This window comes from Macaca fascicularis, chromosome 9 (assembly GCF_037993035.2).
Source record: "Macaca fascicularis isolate 582-1 chromosome 9, T2T-MFA8v1.1".
NCBI lineage: Eukaryota > Metazoa > Chordata > Mammalia > Primates > Cercopithecidae > Macaca > Macaca fascicularis.
In genome coordinates, this window is record NC_088383.1 from 51462531 (window position 1) to 51481283 (window position 18753).

The 18753-nt window shown below is 35.0% G+C and overlaps 1 non-coding gene and 1 pseudogene across 1 annotated transcript; one reads left to right on the plus strand and one right to left on the minus strand.

Moving 5' to 3' along the window:
• Positions 1–204: 204 nt before the first annotated feature.
• LOC123567005 (small nucleolar RNA SNORA40) lies at positions 205–332 on the minus strand. Its single transcript, XR_006689716.2, has one exon. It is a non-coding gene; the product is annotated as a small nucleolar RNA SNORA40 (small nucleolar RNA).
• Positions 333–17002: 16670 nt separating this feature from the next.
• Positions 17003–17141, plus strand: LOC123567042 (small nucleolar RNA U3; annotated as a pseudogene).
• Positions 17142–18753: the final 1612 nt, after the last annotated feature.

Sequence of the window (18753 nt, forward strand, 5' to 3'; positions counted from 1 at the left end):
CCTATACCCAGCTAATTTTTAAATTTTTGGGGAGATAAGATGTTACTTTCTTGCCCAAGCCGATCTTGAACTCCTTACTTCAAGCAATTATCCCATCTCAGTCTCCTAAGGTATGGGGATTGCCAGCATGAGCCAATGAGCCTGACCTGGAACCAACCTCTATGGTTATCAATACTCTCATCAGTTAACTGTCTCAGGTATCATAATATTCCTTCTTACATGTATCAAAACTCATACTGAACAATGAGTTCCAGTTCGCAAAAGAGGATTTATTTTTCACATCCATCTGTAAGTCTTTGTCCACAAGTTAAACAAAAACAAACATAAGTGCAGTCACTGCGGTTTTCTTGACCACTAAACTCCAAACATCATCTTTGCCTGTGTGACCAAGAAAACAAATTCTAGCTGGACTTTTTAGTAGCTATAGAGAATGACAACCAGCAAAGCGACTCAAAATATAAAAAGGAATGCTTGAATTGCCTCCTAATAATTACTCCTATTACCAAATGGTGGTCAGTGATTGTTTTCTCCTGTTTCTCAGTTTTTCACACGCTTTCTGATTATAATAAATTTGTGTGCAGCAGGGGAAGAATGTAGTATGAAGAACTTAGTTATTTCCATGATTGTTGCAGAAAATAAAGGAACTAATGAGTTGAAGAAAACTAGTCTGTGTAACAGATTTTGTGGCCTTTGAAATTATTTCAAAAACTCATAAAGTGTTTTTGTTTCATTCATTTCATTTATTTATTCTAAAGATTTACTCATTAAATATTTAATCAAATTAAATAACTAATATAATAAATAGCATTTAGGCTGTGTAGAATACTCTGGAGAAAAAAAACAAAGATAAAGAATTCATGGACTCTGCCCTCAGGGTGCTTCTGGTCTCACAAGAAATATAAGGCATAAACAAGAATAACTACAATGTTAAGTAAAATATTGTCAAGATCAACTTTCATTTCTCTTATAGAGTAACTGGTGTCATCAGTATGACCTTTCCATCATAAACAACTGTAAAAATGAAACACAGGCACTATAAGGGTGTGATACTTGAAAGAATGAAAAGACAGAAAGTGAGCTTCCTGATGGTTCCAGCCTTTTGCCTGGAGGCACTTTCTAGAAATGATGCGGACATGTGCTATGCAAGCAGAGAAGAGCGATGTCACTGAGATGGGTCATCAGAAATCAGAGTTCAAGGCTGCCAGTCAGGCTACAAGTATAGGAAAGGGAAAACTATGGGAAGAAGTGGTGCTGAGAAGCAGCCATGGAAATGTACATAGCTTTCTGTTCTTGGAGGAATACTAAGCAGCACACAGAGACCTCACTGAAAAACCAGGCATTTATCTGAGACATCAGAATGCAGTAGAAGTACATCTACTCTGTATCTATAAGACTGGCTTTATATCTACCTTTACAAAGCTTTTACAGACCATTGGAAAATGAAGCAAAACTGTTAGTAAACTGTCTTACCAAAACCAAACCATTACTTGTAAAAAAAAATCTTGGCTTTTGATAAAGTGATATTTCACAATAGCCACCATAATGTTCATTTTTATTACTAGATATAAAAAAGTGACTAATAACTAATGAATTTTTTGAAAGTCATTAATTATAGACCTAGAGATGACAAAGGTGTTGGAATTAGCAGACAAATATAAAAATAATAAGCATAATTAGTAAATTGGATATTGAGGAAACAATATCAGAAAATCTGAGGAAATCACAGGAAGAAATAACAAAAATGAAGCACACAGAATAAAATGCTGAGATATTAAATAATAACAGTCTTAAAGACAGTGGGGCAATATCCAATGTTCTCACATGCATGTAATTGGACTCCTAGGAAGAAAGGAGAAAGAAATTGGGATAGAAAACACATTTGAAGAAATAGGCCCAAATTTTCCGTTTGCTGAAAATATCAACTCTTAGATCCCAAGCATTCAATAAATTACAAGCAGATTGAACATATACACAACAGTAAAAAATTTGTAGAACTATCATAGATATGTCTCTGAAAAAAACAATGATAAAAAGCAAACCTTTTTTTTTTTTTTTTTTTTTTTTTTTTTTGAGACAGAGCCTCACTCTGCCACCCAGGCTGACTCCTGGCCTCGAGTGATCTGTCCACCTCGGCCTCCCAAAGTGCTGGGATTATGGACGTGAACTACTGCTCCCAGTCTGAGAAAGCTTTAAAAAGCAACAAAACACTAAGTATAATACACCACAAATAGAAGGAAAACATAAATAAAAAGTATTATATTTCTTTCCCATCATTGTACTTTTACAAAAAAGACAATGCAAGTCAGGAGACACAGAAATTCTATTTTAAAAATATTGAAAGAAAAGATAATGTGTCAATCTAGAATTCTATAACCAGTGAATATTTTTTTAAATGATGTTGAAATAAAGACATTTAAAAATGAACAAAAGTTAGAAGAATTCAGTACCACAAACTTGTACTGAAAGAAATGTCACATAAGATTCTTCAGACTAAAGGAGAAAAATGTCAGATGGAAATTTGTATTACACTTCGAAATGAAAGCCATGGAAGTAGGAAATACACTGGTAAAAATAAAGATATTTTCTTTTTTAAAAACATTTTTAAAAAATTGAACCTAAAATAATGGTAATGTATTGTAAGGTATACACAAAATGAAAAAATATATACAACAACAGCACAATAAAGGATGAGGGAGCAGTGAAAGTATGTTGTTACAGATCTCTCACCTAATATGTGAAATGGTACGTAATATTGCTCTTTTGACAGAGACTGTGATATGGTCTCCATTTGCATTCTGCAAACCATAGACCCACCCCTAAAACTAAAAGTGTATTGTTAATGAGACAGTAATCAAGATAAAACAGAATACACACATACACCCATACACGCACATGCACACACACACACACACACACACACACACACACCTTATTAATCCAACAGAGGGAAGGAAAAGAAGCAAAGGGAAACAAAGAATAGATAGGCCAAATAGTGGGAGAAATGACAGGATGTAAACCCAATTACATCAATAATTACTTTAAATGAAAATGGATGAAACACTCCAAATTAAAAGTACAAATTGTACATCTAGAAAATACACAAGATTCACTATATGCTTTTAACAGGAGATTTATTTTAAATATAATAACACAACTAGACTAAAAGTACAATGATGGGAAAAGATATACCATGCAAACGTTAATCATAAAACAGCTGGAGTGGATAGAAAGTGGATGCTTCAAAGCATGAAGTGTTAACTGAGATAAAGAAGGACATTTCATAAAGATAGAAGATTCAATTATTCAAGGAGACATATATGCCCAACTTATAAAAGAAACTCAAGATACATAAAACAAAAACTGAGATAATTAAAGGAGAAATAGATGAATCTGCAATTATAATTGGAGATATTAACTATTCTGTTTCAATTATTAATAGAAACAGTAAATCAAAAGTAAAAAAATTAGTAAGGATATAGAAGATCTGAGCAACACTTTCAGTACACTTGACCCAATTTACATTTATACAACAGTTCATCAATCAGCAGCAGAATGAGCGTGCTCTTCAGGTACACATGAATATTTTCAAAGATGCCCCATATAACGAGACATAAGATAAGTCTCATTAATTTAAGACTACTAACATGACACAGAGTGTATTTTCCAAACACAACAGAAGTAAAGTAAAATTAAAAGCATAAAGATATTTGAAGAGTCCACCAAATATATGAAAATCAAAAATCACATTTTTTAGCAACCCAGAGAGCAAAGAAGAGATCACAGGGGAAATTAGAAATTCATTTAAACCAAATGAAAATGAAAACACAGCCTATCAAAATGTGTGAGATTCATTCTCACCTTCTCCAAGATTGTCACATTTAGAGCAATAATTCAATCCAGCACTCTGCTAGGAAAACATCATCTAAAGATAAAGCCAAGGGCATTATTGCAAAATATTTTGCCAAGACTTCAAAAAGAGTCAAGGAGATAACTCAAAGAGAAAAGAAAGTTCCCGTAAGGTTCTGATGCATATATCTCAAATATATTCTTTATTACACATTAGGACATCTATTAATCTTAAGTTCATTGTCCTACAGCTGTTTTATAGGAAGCCCTATCTAAAAAATGACTAGTATTGAGACATATGGGTAGGGCTTTTATATAAAGAAATCAAATACAAAGAGATTCACAGGAATCCCACAAGATTTTTAAGAGAGCAGTACTGGCAAAGCTGCCACCAGTTTTGAGGGGAAAAAAGACAGGATAAAATTTTTAAAATGGCCAGGCACGGTGACTCATGCCTGTCATCCAAGCCCTTTGGGAGGCTGAGGCAGGTGGATCACAAGGTCACAAGTTTAAAAACAGCCTGATCAACATGGTTAAACCTCATCTCCACTAAAAATACAAAAATTAGCCGGGCATGATGGCACAAACCTGTAGTCCCAGCTACTTGGGAGGCTGAGGCAGGAGAATTGTTTGAACCTGGGAGGTGGAGGTTGCAGTGAGCTGAGATCACACCACTGCACTCCAGCCTGGGTGACAGAGGGAGACTCTGTCAAAAAAACATAATAATAATAATAATAATAATAATAATATGTGTATGGGATCCTAAAGAAACAACCTAGCTATAAACACCAGCTGGATGACACACAGGGAGGAAGCAAGAATCCAGAGGGTGGATTTAAGAGCAATAGTGACTTTTTCTAACTAAGCTCCAGCCAAGGAATTGGCAGCATGTGCCTGCATGCATTTCAGAATTGCTATGGTCCAATGAGTTTGAAGTGTCTCTTGTTTCCCTCCTCTTCAAATAGGACATCTACAGTGGTTATGCTCTGTTGATCTTACCCTTGCATATTGGGTGCCTGGGAAGCAGGTGATATCTTTAGCTCACAGATCTTCCGATTGGAGAAACTGTATTTGTGAAAACTCACCTTCAAGGCCTTATCTGCACCTGGACATTATTTTAGATAATGAGATTCCCAAATATGGGCTTGATAAATCGGTCATAATCAAGATTGAAACATGCACTTATCAAAATCACTACTTAAAACAGGTATAGCCAGCCTTCAAATGGGAAGAAAGCATTTACAATAAATACATATGACAAACAATTTTTACCTGGAATATATAAAGAACTCCCATAATTCAATAATACAAGGGCAAACAACAAAATTAAAAATTAGATGAAAGTTTTAACAGACACTTTACTAAAGAATATGAATCATCAATTTGTGCATGAAAAGAGCTCAACAGCTTTTGTCACCAGGGAAATGAAAATTATAACTGTGCTAACTTACCTTCCCACCAGACAGCCAAAGTTAAAAAGACTGACATCAACTACTGAAGAGGTAGACAACTGGAACTCTCATACAATACTCATTGGAGTATAAAAGGTTTTAACAACTTTGACAAGTAATCTGGCAGGTTCATCCATGAGAATACTGTTGGCATTATTTATCCATGAGAAATGAAAATGTACGTTCATAAAAAGATTGTTCATAGGAGCTTTCTTATAATAGCCAAAAAACTGACAATAATAAATCTTCATCCATGAATGAACAAATTGGGTTGTACTCATCCAATGGAATACAACTAAGCATTAAAAATAATAAATGATTAGCCAGGTGTGGTGGCGAGCACTTGTAGCACCAGCTACTCGGGAGGCTGAGACAGGAGAATGGTGTGAATCTGGGGGAGGTTGCAGTGAGCCAAGATCGTGCCACTGCACTCTAGCCTGGGGAACAGAGAGAGACTCCATCTCAAAAAAATAAATAGATAAAATAAATGATTGATTACTGATGAAATATTATTGGTTCTCAAATATAGTTTAAGTGAAAGAAACTACACTACTAAAGAAGACACTATAATACTGAATGATTCCTTTTATATGAAGTTGTAGAAATAGCAAAAATAATCTGCAGTAAAAGACATCCGAACAGTAGTTGCATTTGGCAAGAAGCGGCAGTGGGGACTGACTATCCAAGGACCGTAGGGAATTTTCTGAGATAATGCACATACTCTGTATCTCTATTTCAGGTGTAACCATTTCTCAGCACACATTAAACTACATTATTGAGAATTGTTCATTTTACTATATATAAAGCTTCTCTCAAGTAAAAACACTAAAAAGAAAAAAAAAGTGGTCAAGAATTTAACACACAAAGTGTTAGGATAGTTATGAGGGGGGAAAATTATGTTCATTTTGTGAAGCAGGTATTGTGGATGTCTTAGAGAAGGTGAGATTTCTTCTGTTCCTTGAAAATTATAAGGGATTCTGGACCACAGACATTGTAGGAAGGAAATTCTAACAAGATGTAAGCAAAGGATAATTAAAGAAGTATGTGAGATATTCCATGAGTAGCAATTAATTTCTTTTAGCTAATGAATAAAAGGAATGATGAAGCCAGATTGTTGAGGAATTTGAAGCAAAGGGAAGAATATTGGATTTTATTGTATAGGCAATTGAGGCACACAAATGATTTTGCACAGGTGAGTGATATGATCAGAATTATGGTTTTGAAGGTATAATACAAATGAAAACATGAATGAATAAGAGGAAGAGAAGAAATTGTGAGGCTCTTGAAATATTCCACCTAGATAAAATGAATACAGTTGCCATAGGAAAAGAAAGGAGGGATCAAAGCAAGAAACAAAACATTCTGGGTGTTAATCAGAAAAACTCAGCACATGTTGGACCAAAATAGCAAAGAAAGAGTAGAGCTAAATAATAATGTATGTTTTCAAGTTATAATTGCTCAGTAGAGTATTGACAACATAAATAAAATTTCTTGGGTCTATTTCTGAATTCGCCTTCAGTAACAAATTCTTTAAATAATATTTTTTTAATATAGTAATGGTTTAATTTTTGTAATGCTTGAAACAGACTAAAAGAGTGACTGAAGCTATAATGAAGACCACTTGTATATTTAGGCAGAGGTTCTCCTGGTTTCCTTATAAGAAAGAAACTTTCTAAATTTCCACAGTCCAGTTCCACCCCAGTCAAATACGCCTCCTATGTTACTTTCATTCCTTTTCATTAATACTCTGCTTCCATTAGAAATAGAAATATCTCCTAGAAAGTGTTGCATACACATCCATTACTATTTTATTCTGAATCATTGTCTTGAAAAATAACTTGGTGGTCATCTGTAAGGCCACAGAGTCATGAGATGGAGATCAGGTAAGTTTCAAAGAAACAGGAAAAAAAAAAAAAAAAAAAAGATTTGCCTTATAGACCCCTGAAATGAGGAGTCTGGGAAGCCAGGATGACGTGGTGTCATGAGGACACAGGTTCTCTGAACCAAATGCAACAAAGGGAAGGGAAAGGAAAAAAGCAGAGGGATGCAAGGATGTGGAAGAATAATTTCTACCCATTTCATAACTGTAAAACCTAATAGTGTCACAAAGCAAACAGTAAAATCTCCAGTAGCTGTAGCATAGGCAAGCACATTCAGTGTCAGTCATGATGAAAGAGGATGAGGAATTGTCTTTGATCAGGCTGAAGTAACAAAATACCTTAGACTGGGTAACTTATAAACATTAGAATGGTTTGGAGGCTGGGAAGTCCAAGATCAAGACACCAGCAGATTTTGTGTCTGGTGAGGACCCTTCCCTCATAGATGGTGCCTTCCATGTGTCCTCACATGGTGGAAGAGGCAAGGCAGCTCTCTGGGGCCTCCTTCACAAGGGCATTAATCCCATTCACAAGGATGCTGTCCTCATGACCTAATCAACCCCCAAAGGCCCCACCTTCTAATATCATCACCTTAGTGATTAGGTTTTAACATACAAATTTGGGGAAACACAAAGATTCAGACAAGGAATTGGCTTTGTGCCAGCACCATCACTTCCATTCAGGCAAACTGTGAAAGAGAGGACTCAAGATGTGTAGTAATCACTGATATCTTCAGGTTTCTTCCTCTCCCATCAATCACTATCAAAACCCAAATTTGACACTAAGGTACAGAAAAATGATTAACCCCTGAAAATGTTACTTGCTTTCTGTATAAAGTACAGTAGTGTAGCTCAATGGCTTTCACCTTTTTGGCCCAAAGTAAAAGATGCATTTTATAATATGTCCTTATAAGCACAGGTATGTAAAACAAAAACAAAACTGATACTGAATTCTACTCAATTCTATTCTATTTCATTTCATCTCCTCTTATTCCATCAATTCCACTGTACTCTACTCCACTCTACTCCATTTCATTTCATTCTAATTTATTCTACTTTATTTCATTAAAAACTTCTGGTCTCAACCTATGCATTGATGTCATGGCTCACTGAAAGATTGAGAATGACAACTTGAAAAGCACAGACATGTTGTGTCCTAGTTCAGGCTGTGTGTGCAGGTTGTGAGTGCTTCTATGTGTGTCGATAGTTAACATGTAAAAAGTACCCCTTACTGTGTACCCCAGATATATACATTTTGCTATCCTCAGTCCTATCATATGTAATACCTTTTTTATAACTAATAGGTTGAATCACTCCTTTACTCTCCTGGAAAAAGTCAATTGCTAATATAACACACAGTACTCACACAGTTTTAAGCAATTATGATACTAATATAAAATCAAAGATGAATAAAGATAAATACTTTATGATAAAAATATTATTTCATGCCCAGGCATAACTACATGAAGAGATGTTCCAATTTTTTTTTCTGTTTTTTTTTTTCCTTTTTATGGAGAACAGGGTCTTGCCATGTTGCCCAAGCAGATCTGGAACTCCTGGGATCCAGTGATTCTCCCACCTCTGCATCCCTAGTGCTGGGATTACAGGTGTGAGCTACTGCACCCACCCACACTAGAAGATGTTATAAAGTTGCCCCATTCACACCTATGCATACAGTCACCATGAAATTGACCACTCCAAATTTAGATGACTGTAGGGGCTCACATACTGCAGTTGTGATGTCAACAGTGACCTGATTTTCCAAAATGTTGAACAACTCTCAGTAAAGTTCTGATCAAAACAAATCTGTATTCAAGTCTATCTTCACTCAAGTAAGCTTCGCATCATTAGTAAATTTATTACATATTAAAACCTTGCAAATGTTATTTGTATTTATATATAAAACAGGTTTAGGTTTTAGGCTTAGAAAATTAGGTAATTGCTTACATGAATATCCAGAAAGACAGTAAAGTTGTGTAGGGCTATGTCATTCATTGAAGATTTAACATCCTTGGCCTCTATTCTCAAAATGCATCCTCTCCCACTCTATGTGAAAATCAAAACTGTCCTATAATTTTCTAACTGCATCACTTATTTTGAAAACACAATTCTATAGTACGGCAACCCTGCTTTTGACCAATTGTTTGGCTTTGGGCAAGCTATTCAAACTAAGTCCCAAATGTCCTCATCAATAAAATTGAGATAATATAAAGAACTATTCAGCAGTATTTTATTGAAGATTAAGTCTGAAATAATAGCACAGTGCCTAGAAATACAGTGAGGAGTGCAATAGTTGTGTGTAATCTTAATAATTGTTATTTTAGAAAGTCTCTACATTACTGCTGTGTTAAAAATGGTAATAATAATTGAACTTTAAAACGGACTTATTCTATGGCACATTATTTTGTTCTTCTAGTAAAGAAATAATCAAATCATGTACAAAGATTTTTACACAAATGTAATTACCACAGCATTATTTAAAACAAGAGAAAATGTAGAATACTCCAAAATGTTCAACAATACAGATTGTTCAAATATATGATGAAAATATAAGATGACTGAACACTAAAACCCATAATAATAATCTGGGAAAAAATGTTAAAGATAACACATAGATAAGGACAAATTACAAAATGGCATATATAGAATTCAAGATTTATTAAATATATATATAGTATATGCATACACAAGTATTCATAAAGGTCTTGAAAAAGGCCAACCTGTTAATAATGTTTTTCCATGAATGATTATATGAGAGGCCATATTTTAAATGATTGTCATCATTTGTCTGTGAGAAGTGTGAATTAAATTTTCAACAGGAAATGATGTTTGTATGGGCATACATCTATGTATCTCTGCTTTTGTTGTTTTTTACAGAAAGCAAACAGAAAACAATCTTGTCTGTTTTAGTAGCACTGTTACCAAAACACCAGGGGTTTGGTCTAGGCCCTGCCACTCACTGCACAGAAAGCCAATGACTGAGACACCAAGTGTTGCCAAGGAAGAAGGCTTTAATCAGGTGCCATAGCCAAGGAGATGGAAGCTCAGTCCCACATCCATCTCCCTGACTGACTAGAATCAGGGGTTTATATTGCAAGCAAGAAATGTAACAATGTGTAAGAAAACAGGAACTTGAGAGGGGCAAGGAAGCCATTATGGTGAATGAAGAGTTGAGCATCCAGTGTGATGATCTAGTTTCAGTTCTTTAATACTTTTTGGGAGAGACCTGAAGGTGGTTTCCTGAGGCAGGACTCAGATAAAACAAATACCATTTTCAAGCTTTTTAAGATCAGAAGGGTCAATTTCTATGTTTATCAAAAAGAACATTCTATGGGGCAATTGGGTCAGTTTCAGTATTACCATCCTGGTAAACGAAAATGATTACTCTTATAGCAACATTTCTAGTCACTCAACAGATGAAAGATCTTGGCCAATTTGGCAATGAGTGAGGTGGGTGAGAAAATGCATGGGTTGTTTACTGTCATGCTTTTATGTAATCATCCAGACTATTGATCCAAAAAGCCATGGCCTATGGAGAGTGCAGACATGTTCCTTATTCCCTAAGCAAATCCCTAGCCCTTCTGGAGCTGCTGCAGTGAGCACTGGTCAGATTCCTTCTGGTGTTCAACTGCTGATCTTCACCACATGTGACATATTACAAAAGTCCATGTCATGAATCCCTCTGGGATACCATGATGAGGAACTGAAAAAGAGAAGAAAAACATTGCAAAGTGCCATAGCAGCAATAATAACCACTGAATTTGCTTGCCTTTTCATTTGTTTAAAGTATGTATACAAACATGCACAATAACATCACTAAATGTTGGTGAGAACCAACATTTAGACTTTACATAATTATTGAGCTTGGTGAAAGCTGAGTGTAAAAACTGATGACACATGAAGAAAGATAATAAACAATTGCTTAAGAGCCATTTTCAACTACATTTCTGGAAGGTTTTAAGTTTTCCTTTATGAGCAGTCATACCAGAAATGTGTTTTTTTTCCTGAGCCAACTCTTATTTTGTTTGGTCTCTAAGTCCCTGAGGTGCACACTTGAAGATAGGGAAGGAACTTTAAATAAACCAAGATTTTATGAATATAAAAAATTGAATCTAGGCTATTTCTAAGTATAATTTTTTACTTTCCAATACATAAAATAATTTGTTTTAAAAATCAATTTAAAGTCATAAACATGGAGCTTTTGAGTCACTTGTGTGATGTAACAAAACATATAATTAGAGCATGGCTTCCAATATTATTCACTCCAGCTAATTTTGCCAATTAAAGCTAAAAGCACGAGAATAGGTCAATAACATGGGTCCTTTTAATTCCTTTTAGAACAAAAGTCCTGTGTACCTCTCCTGTTCTAGAAGAGAATGCTTATTTTGTGATAACTACAAATTTCTCATTTACCTTTTTAATAAGGAAGATAATTTATTTTTTTAGTTACTCATTTTCTCTTACATAATGCAATTCTGCAGTTTAAATGCTAATTGGCCATTTTGTTTGTTTTTTTTGTGATCGAATATTCTTTTATTTATTTATTTATTTATTATTATTATTATTATACTTTAAGTTCTCGGGTACATGTGCATAACGTGCAGGTTTGTTACATATGTATACTTGTGCCATGTTGCTGTGCTGCACCCATCAACTCGTCATTTACATCCATTTTGGCTAAGAAATTCCTACTTAAAAGGTTTGCCATTTAATCCCGAAGTGTTTTTTGATTTCTCAAGAATGATTATGGAAATTCAGCCTGGTTCAGTATGGTATAAGCCCATGAGTGCTCCCCTGTTGAATTTCCATGGTTTGAGTATCCTGCAGGGAAAGTCAGGCTGAGATTTTATTGAATTGGGCCTTCCGTATTAAGACTAAAAATAACTTCCAGAGCATTGATAAAAATAATGACCCTTTTGCAGTTGTAAAACTTGAAACTATTCCTTGATTGTTAACTAATGTCAAAAAGTTGTTTCTCCAAATGAAGTAGGGGCATTGGAACCAAGAAATTACTCTGGATGAAGACCTAGAAATGACATTCCACTTTCTCTTTCAGTAATTACAGAATTGTCAACCTTTCATCAAAGCAGGTGAAGCCATCACTCTAGATTTCATTAAGAGAAGGGCACACAGAGATGAAGATGATGACCCTGGCAGTGTGTTGGGATGTAGTCATCTCTGCCTACAGAATTCATCTAGAACTTCTCAGTCCCCAGTGCTAATGGCTTCTACAATAATAACATTATGTAGCTGATGGAAAACAAAAGGTACAAACTCAAATAAGTGTTAGGAAATGCTGATAACTTACAGTATTTGCTATCTATTTTCCAAAGCCCCTAACATTGTAAACACTTTCAGGTAAAACGACTCAGTCCTCTCATCTTCCTTCTTTCAAAAGCCAGGAAGTCTTTTACTCACAGCCCGTTTAATGGGCAATGGGAAATAGCCCTATTAGCTAAGTTTATTTATGCGGACACAAAGAAAAACATGAAAAAATCCAAGTTCTAAAACTGTAATTTATTCATGATAAGTATTAAATCAGCGGGATTCCATTGCCCAAGTAGGCAGGGACTTGCCATTAAACAAGAACTGAAACATAATGAACCTCATAAATGTTCACAGCCTTACAGAACTGTTATTTATACATGAGGTCATTCAACAAACTCTCCTGCTGGTCTTGCCATGATAACCTGGTGTACCTGAGACACTGTAAGAAAAATGGTGAACAAATTCTAGAGTTGAGTTCAAGACAAGTTTTTTGTTCTCAATTATATTTTCCTCTTCTAAGCTTTTCTGAACACCTATGTCAGTTTTTCAAATCCAAGTCCTCTGCTCCTGTTGTTGATGTTTTTGGTAAAGCTAACAATTGTCTAGACCGTGTTATATGAGATGTAGATAAATTTTGACAATTTTTCTCCAACTAAAATAGAAAATGGTTGACCCCATAAACGATGAAGTAGAACATTTATAGAGTAAAATCCTACTTTTCTTATTGCCTAAGTAAATTATGGTCTGATACACTGCACACATCAAATATGTGAATGAGTGCCTTTCTATACTCAAGCAGAGAATGTGACAAAAAATTGGGCTGTAGTGAAGCATCATATTGAAATGATTGATCAAAAAGAAGCCTGATGAGTTAAGAGAAAAAAGGTCTGAATTTTAATCTCACATTCTCTGTTTTCCAGCTATGTAAACTGTATTAACTAACATAACCTCAGTCCTATAAGTTTTATCATAAAGCGAAGGAACATGAAGAAATGAATCTGAAGGTGAAGGAATGGAAGGAGGTGGTGGAAATCCTGGAACATAAAAGCACTGTTAAGTTAGAGTGGAGCTAAAAGAGAGATGGCAGTGGGGTGGCCTGGTGACCTGGTAGTAGCAGCATGAGTATCTGGAAAACCTTGGGGTATGTTAGGCTGTAAATAAACAAAGAAAAATATAGAGTGCCAAATGTTAGCTTCTACCATGTGTGTGTGTATATACATACATACATACATATATAAATGCACACACACACACATATGCATGTGTGTGTGTGTGTGTGCATGTGCATGCACACAAGAGGTGACCTTGGATGGGTTGGAATATTTCCCTGAGGGTTTAGTCCAAAACACTTGCTACTATATAACCACTGGCATCTGCTTCTAGCCCACAAGCTGCTCTGCATGTGGAAATACACTTGCTTTTGAATTGCAGTGATGTTTTCTTGTAGACTTGGCCTTTTGTTTTCAGCAAGGAAGAGGAGGGAGAGAACAAGGACATTGTTTTCTTATTTAATTCTAAGTTCAGATTCTGAAGCTTTTTCCAGAGCTCACCTTTGTCTATAAATACTCCAGCAAGCCAAGCACACACTATCAATTTTGTATAGCCCTCGCTAATGCACTGAACAGAAAGTAAAAGTGAGAAGGAAAAAAGGGAGAAAGGTCAGAAAAAGGACCCAGAGTCATTTTATTACACCAAGAGTGTACCTGATACATGTTATAAAGATGCACATCTCATAGATCAAGTCCTGGGAACAGGGTCTGGAGCTTGATTTAAGTATTCAAGGTGGGGCACTCTCATGAGCTCTCTAAATATAAATGCAGATTTGATTGCTTTGGGTAAAAATACCCAGGAATTCACTGAGGATGGTAGTCTGTTGTTACCTCCTTTTGTTTTCTTTCTATGTTGAAGAGTTTGCTGTTTATAAGTGGGACTTCAATATCCTAAGTCTGTGTTGAGACACTTGGAAAAGCCATCTTTAACCAGGGAGGGATTTTAAGGACTAGTAGAAATGGAGTCCAAAACAAAAGGGCTACTCCCTATGAACAAGACAGCTTTGGCTCCTCTTCTTCGTGTCACGCATTGTTTCCGAAATACTCTTGGCTCCCCTGCTGGGAAACTTGTGCCTGTTCAGTGAATCTCCTTATGTTGATTTGCATGTCTAAGTAGGGACATCACAATCTTTATAACCTCATTGAAAGCCTTTTCTTCATTTACCTAAAGTGTGGATGCACTGTATTTCTTAAATGAAAATATTAATTCAAAGGAATACACCAAATTATAAGAACAGATTATATAAGCAATTTCTTAAAATATATGTCTTAAATATATTTACCTCCCTGGGAAGAGACTGAAAACATGGTTATTCCCAGAACTCACTCTCTTGTTCTTTCCCTCTTCCCTTCACTTTGCTCTAGAAAGCAACTAATTCTGGATCACGTACTCATTTCTATGCGTAACTCGAGGAGAACTTTGAAAGGTATGATCCAAGTTTTATAAAACTTGCATGGACTTTATTTCTGCACTAGAAAAATTATCACCATCTATTTAAGAATCAGTCATTTATTGAAAGTACAGTTTTGCAGAGAAAAAAATAAAATAAAAAACATGTGTTTTACCTGCCTTTGTCCACTAGGATGAATAAAGTCTGTGAAACTATAAAACACACACATAGAACAATCTTTTTGTCCAACACAAACCAGACAAAAACCTGACACAAACACAAAAATTGTAGTTTTAAACAAGAGTGGTTCCTTCCGTAAAAGCAGAAACTGGTTATTTCTATTACAGTTAGAAAATAGGCAAAAGCCAAAAAGACACTCCGGATGCTTGAATCTCCATTCTAGGAAAGATTCTGCCCTCCCCACAGCACAAGCTCCTGTGCCTCTCCACGCACGTGCACATCCTGCATACTGAATGCAGGAGAGGAAAAGACGTATGCATATCTAGGCATCTAATAAGACGGAACTGCGGGAAAAAGCTAATGAGAGAAAAACATTCAGAAGGGAAGAAAAACAGATTTCTTAGCTACTGGGAGTGAGTGGCAGGGGAAACCAAATAATGCTCACATTTTTTTAGAGGATTTAAAATAAGATTTTATTTATCAATGCAGGAAAGAAATATTTCCTCACTGTTGACTTTAGGTCATGACATGTAGACAAAAGGCTGAAATCCTGCATAGGTACCAGATAATCCTTTCTGGACACCCAAATATATACTCAGACAACATCATAAGTCCTAACACATGCTGTATAAAACACAAGAGTAAGCAAAACTGATGTTATGGCAGTTCAGGAAGGAATCCATGTAATTTCTAAGATGCTTTGCTAGTGTGTCTTCAGTTTGACTTTACTAGAGAATATTGCTGAAAGCCCTGAAAGGGTACACCAAGCCTGTCTTCAGGAATAGAACTTGAAAGTGATGATTTAATGGAACAGGATTAAATTCATCAGGAAAATCAGTTTTTGCACAATTCTATTACATGCTTTAACTTGAAAATAGATTTTGGATAAAATAAAGGGTGCAACTCTTAAGTGTCCAGCTTAATAAATTATCACAAAGATAAATTACCCATTAAGCCATTATCCATGTCTCAGGAAAACAGAACTTTATTTAAATCTCAAGAACTTCCCTGTGTTCTCTTCTAGTGACTATTGCCTTGTTCCAAATATAGCCAACACTTTGACTTATAAGACTATGTTGTTTTTTTAAAAAATTTTCTATTCATAGAATGATATGGTTTGAGTTATTTGTAATTGACTTATTTCACCTATCATTATGTTTGTAAGATTCATTTAATTATTACACATATTAGTTCATTCTTCCTGCTGATGATAATCCATCATCATCATTATGAAATCCAAATCAATTTCCTAGTTCTAGTATAAATGATCATTTCAGTTATCTGCAGTCTGTCTTTTACAACTACAGTTTCTGTAAACATTTGTACATATCTGTTGATATTCTATTGGCTATACTCTGGAGTAAAATCTCTGGCCATAGGCTATGTGTATATTCGACTTCAATGAACAATGTCAGAGTCTTATGAGTGTTCCAATTTTGCTCTCTAGCCAACAGCTTATGCAAGTTCTACCCACACCAAAACATTTTATCAATTACTCAGTGAAGTGTGTGAAAATCTCCAACTATGACTGCAGATTTGCCTCTCTTTTTATTTCTGAAAGTTCTGAGTTTACATATTTTGTGACCATACTATTAGGAGCATGCAAATGTAGAATTATACATCTTCTTTTAGTAGATTATTTTAGCCTCATTAAAGTCCTTCTTGTCAATACTAATGTTTATTCTTTCTGGTATACTTTGTAGCGTATTAGTATGGCCACACCAGATTTCTTTTAAGTTAGCTTTTGCCTGATATATCTTTTTCCATCATTTTGTTTTCCACAATGGATTTAAGTGAACTCTTTATTATCGTTTTCTATTGACTACCTTTTCTGTGTTCCTTTTGCTCTCTTTCATGACCTTCTTTTAGATTTAGTACTTTTGATTTTTCTTTCCCTTCCCTCCACCTAGACATGTATCTCTGAAGAACTCTTAGTATTTCAAGATTATACTTTCAGGGATCATTTCTATAGTTTGTTACTAGCATTTCTGTGTGCGTTTGGGATGCAAATGTGTTTAAAATTTTATTTCTTTTAGCCCTTTAACAGATGTTTTATGGCTAAAAGAAATATGTGAAGAGATAATTTTTTGAAACTGTTAAAACACATTAAGTCACAGATTTAAGAAGCATAAAGATCTTTGAGCAATATAAACACCAAAAAAAAGCTAATATATATATACACACACATACACGTATGTATGCATGTGTGTGTATACACACGCACACCTATCTAACACACACACCTATCTATCGAGATTTACGTCAATATTTACTTTAATGAATTGGCTCATGTGTTGTGACTCAGTGCAAAAGGTTAGCAAGTCTAAGTCTGAGATTTTCAGGGCAAGTCAGCAGGTTAAAGACATAGGAAAGAGCTGATGCTGCAGCTTGAGTCTGGAGGCAGAATTTCCTCTTCCTCTGGGGACCTACAGCCTTCAGCCAATTGAATGATGCCTACCACATTATGGAAGCTAATCTGCTTTACTCCAAGTCTACTGATTTAACTGTTTACTGTATCTAAAAAATATCTTCACAGCAATATCTAGACTGGTGGTGTTTGGCCAAATATATTGGTACTATAACCTAGCCAAGCAGGCACATAAAATTAACTGTCACATATGATATATGTGATATATATGATATGGTACAATTGCTCATAAATCAGATCAGAGTTATAGTTAAGAGAAGATACCCTGTTTCCACAATAAATTATTAGATTTTTCTAAAGTATTGCAATGGATACTTGCTAATGCTTATGGATTTTTGTTTTTGAATTTAGTTTCAGAGGTACATGTTCAGGTTTGTAATCTAGGTATTGTGTTTCCAAGAAATTCAACCTAACACACACACACAATAAAGGTTCTAATTATACACTTCTATCCATTTATCTCAGCTAATTTGGATATGATACTAAGGAAGGTAAAAGTTGATGATAGACTCTTCATTGGTAAAAGCAGAAGTTAGTACTGAAGTAATGAACTATTAGATTTCTGTCAACACAATACTAAGTCTAGTACACTTTATCAACCTTAATGTTCATAAACTAGTTTATAAACTTTTTTCTCTGATGGAAAATTTGATGTAACATAGAATATGGTTCCATAAGAAATGCACTTGCCCCAAGTGATTTAATTAAGATATATGTGTGTTTTATGGCATAGGAACTGGAGAAATAATATTTACAGCTCAAAATAATTCCATAACAAACACTGAAAAGCACAAAAAATTTGATTTCCCACCATTAATGGGTCAATAATGCCAACTAGCTACAAGAATCACTTTGCCATTAATTACATTTCTTGGATCTCCATGTTCACAGTTTTAGCATATTCTGTAAGGCCTACAAATTCTCTTGTATTACTGATTCTCCTGTATTACTGATTACAGTGGATATCCCTTCAAATATAAATAAAAGTGTGTTTTTCCTACTTTTCAGCTTATTTTCCTTTATTTATTTTGTTAAGGATACTAACCAAGGATTTCTTCCCAATTCTAAATATGTTATTTATGGTTTTCAAAACTGCCTTTTTTTCAGAATGCTAAATTTTAAAAGGTAATTTATACTATTTCTCTCATCTTGCTGCCTTTTGCAACCATTCCCAAGTTAATGACTCCACTGAGTTTGTTAACATACTTGCCATTCTCTAATCCTGCCAGCAAATATGACTGCTGCAAATGCTGCAAATGTGCAG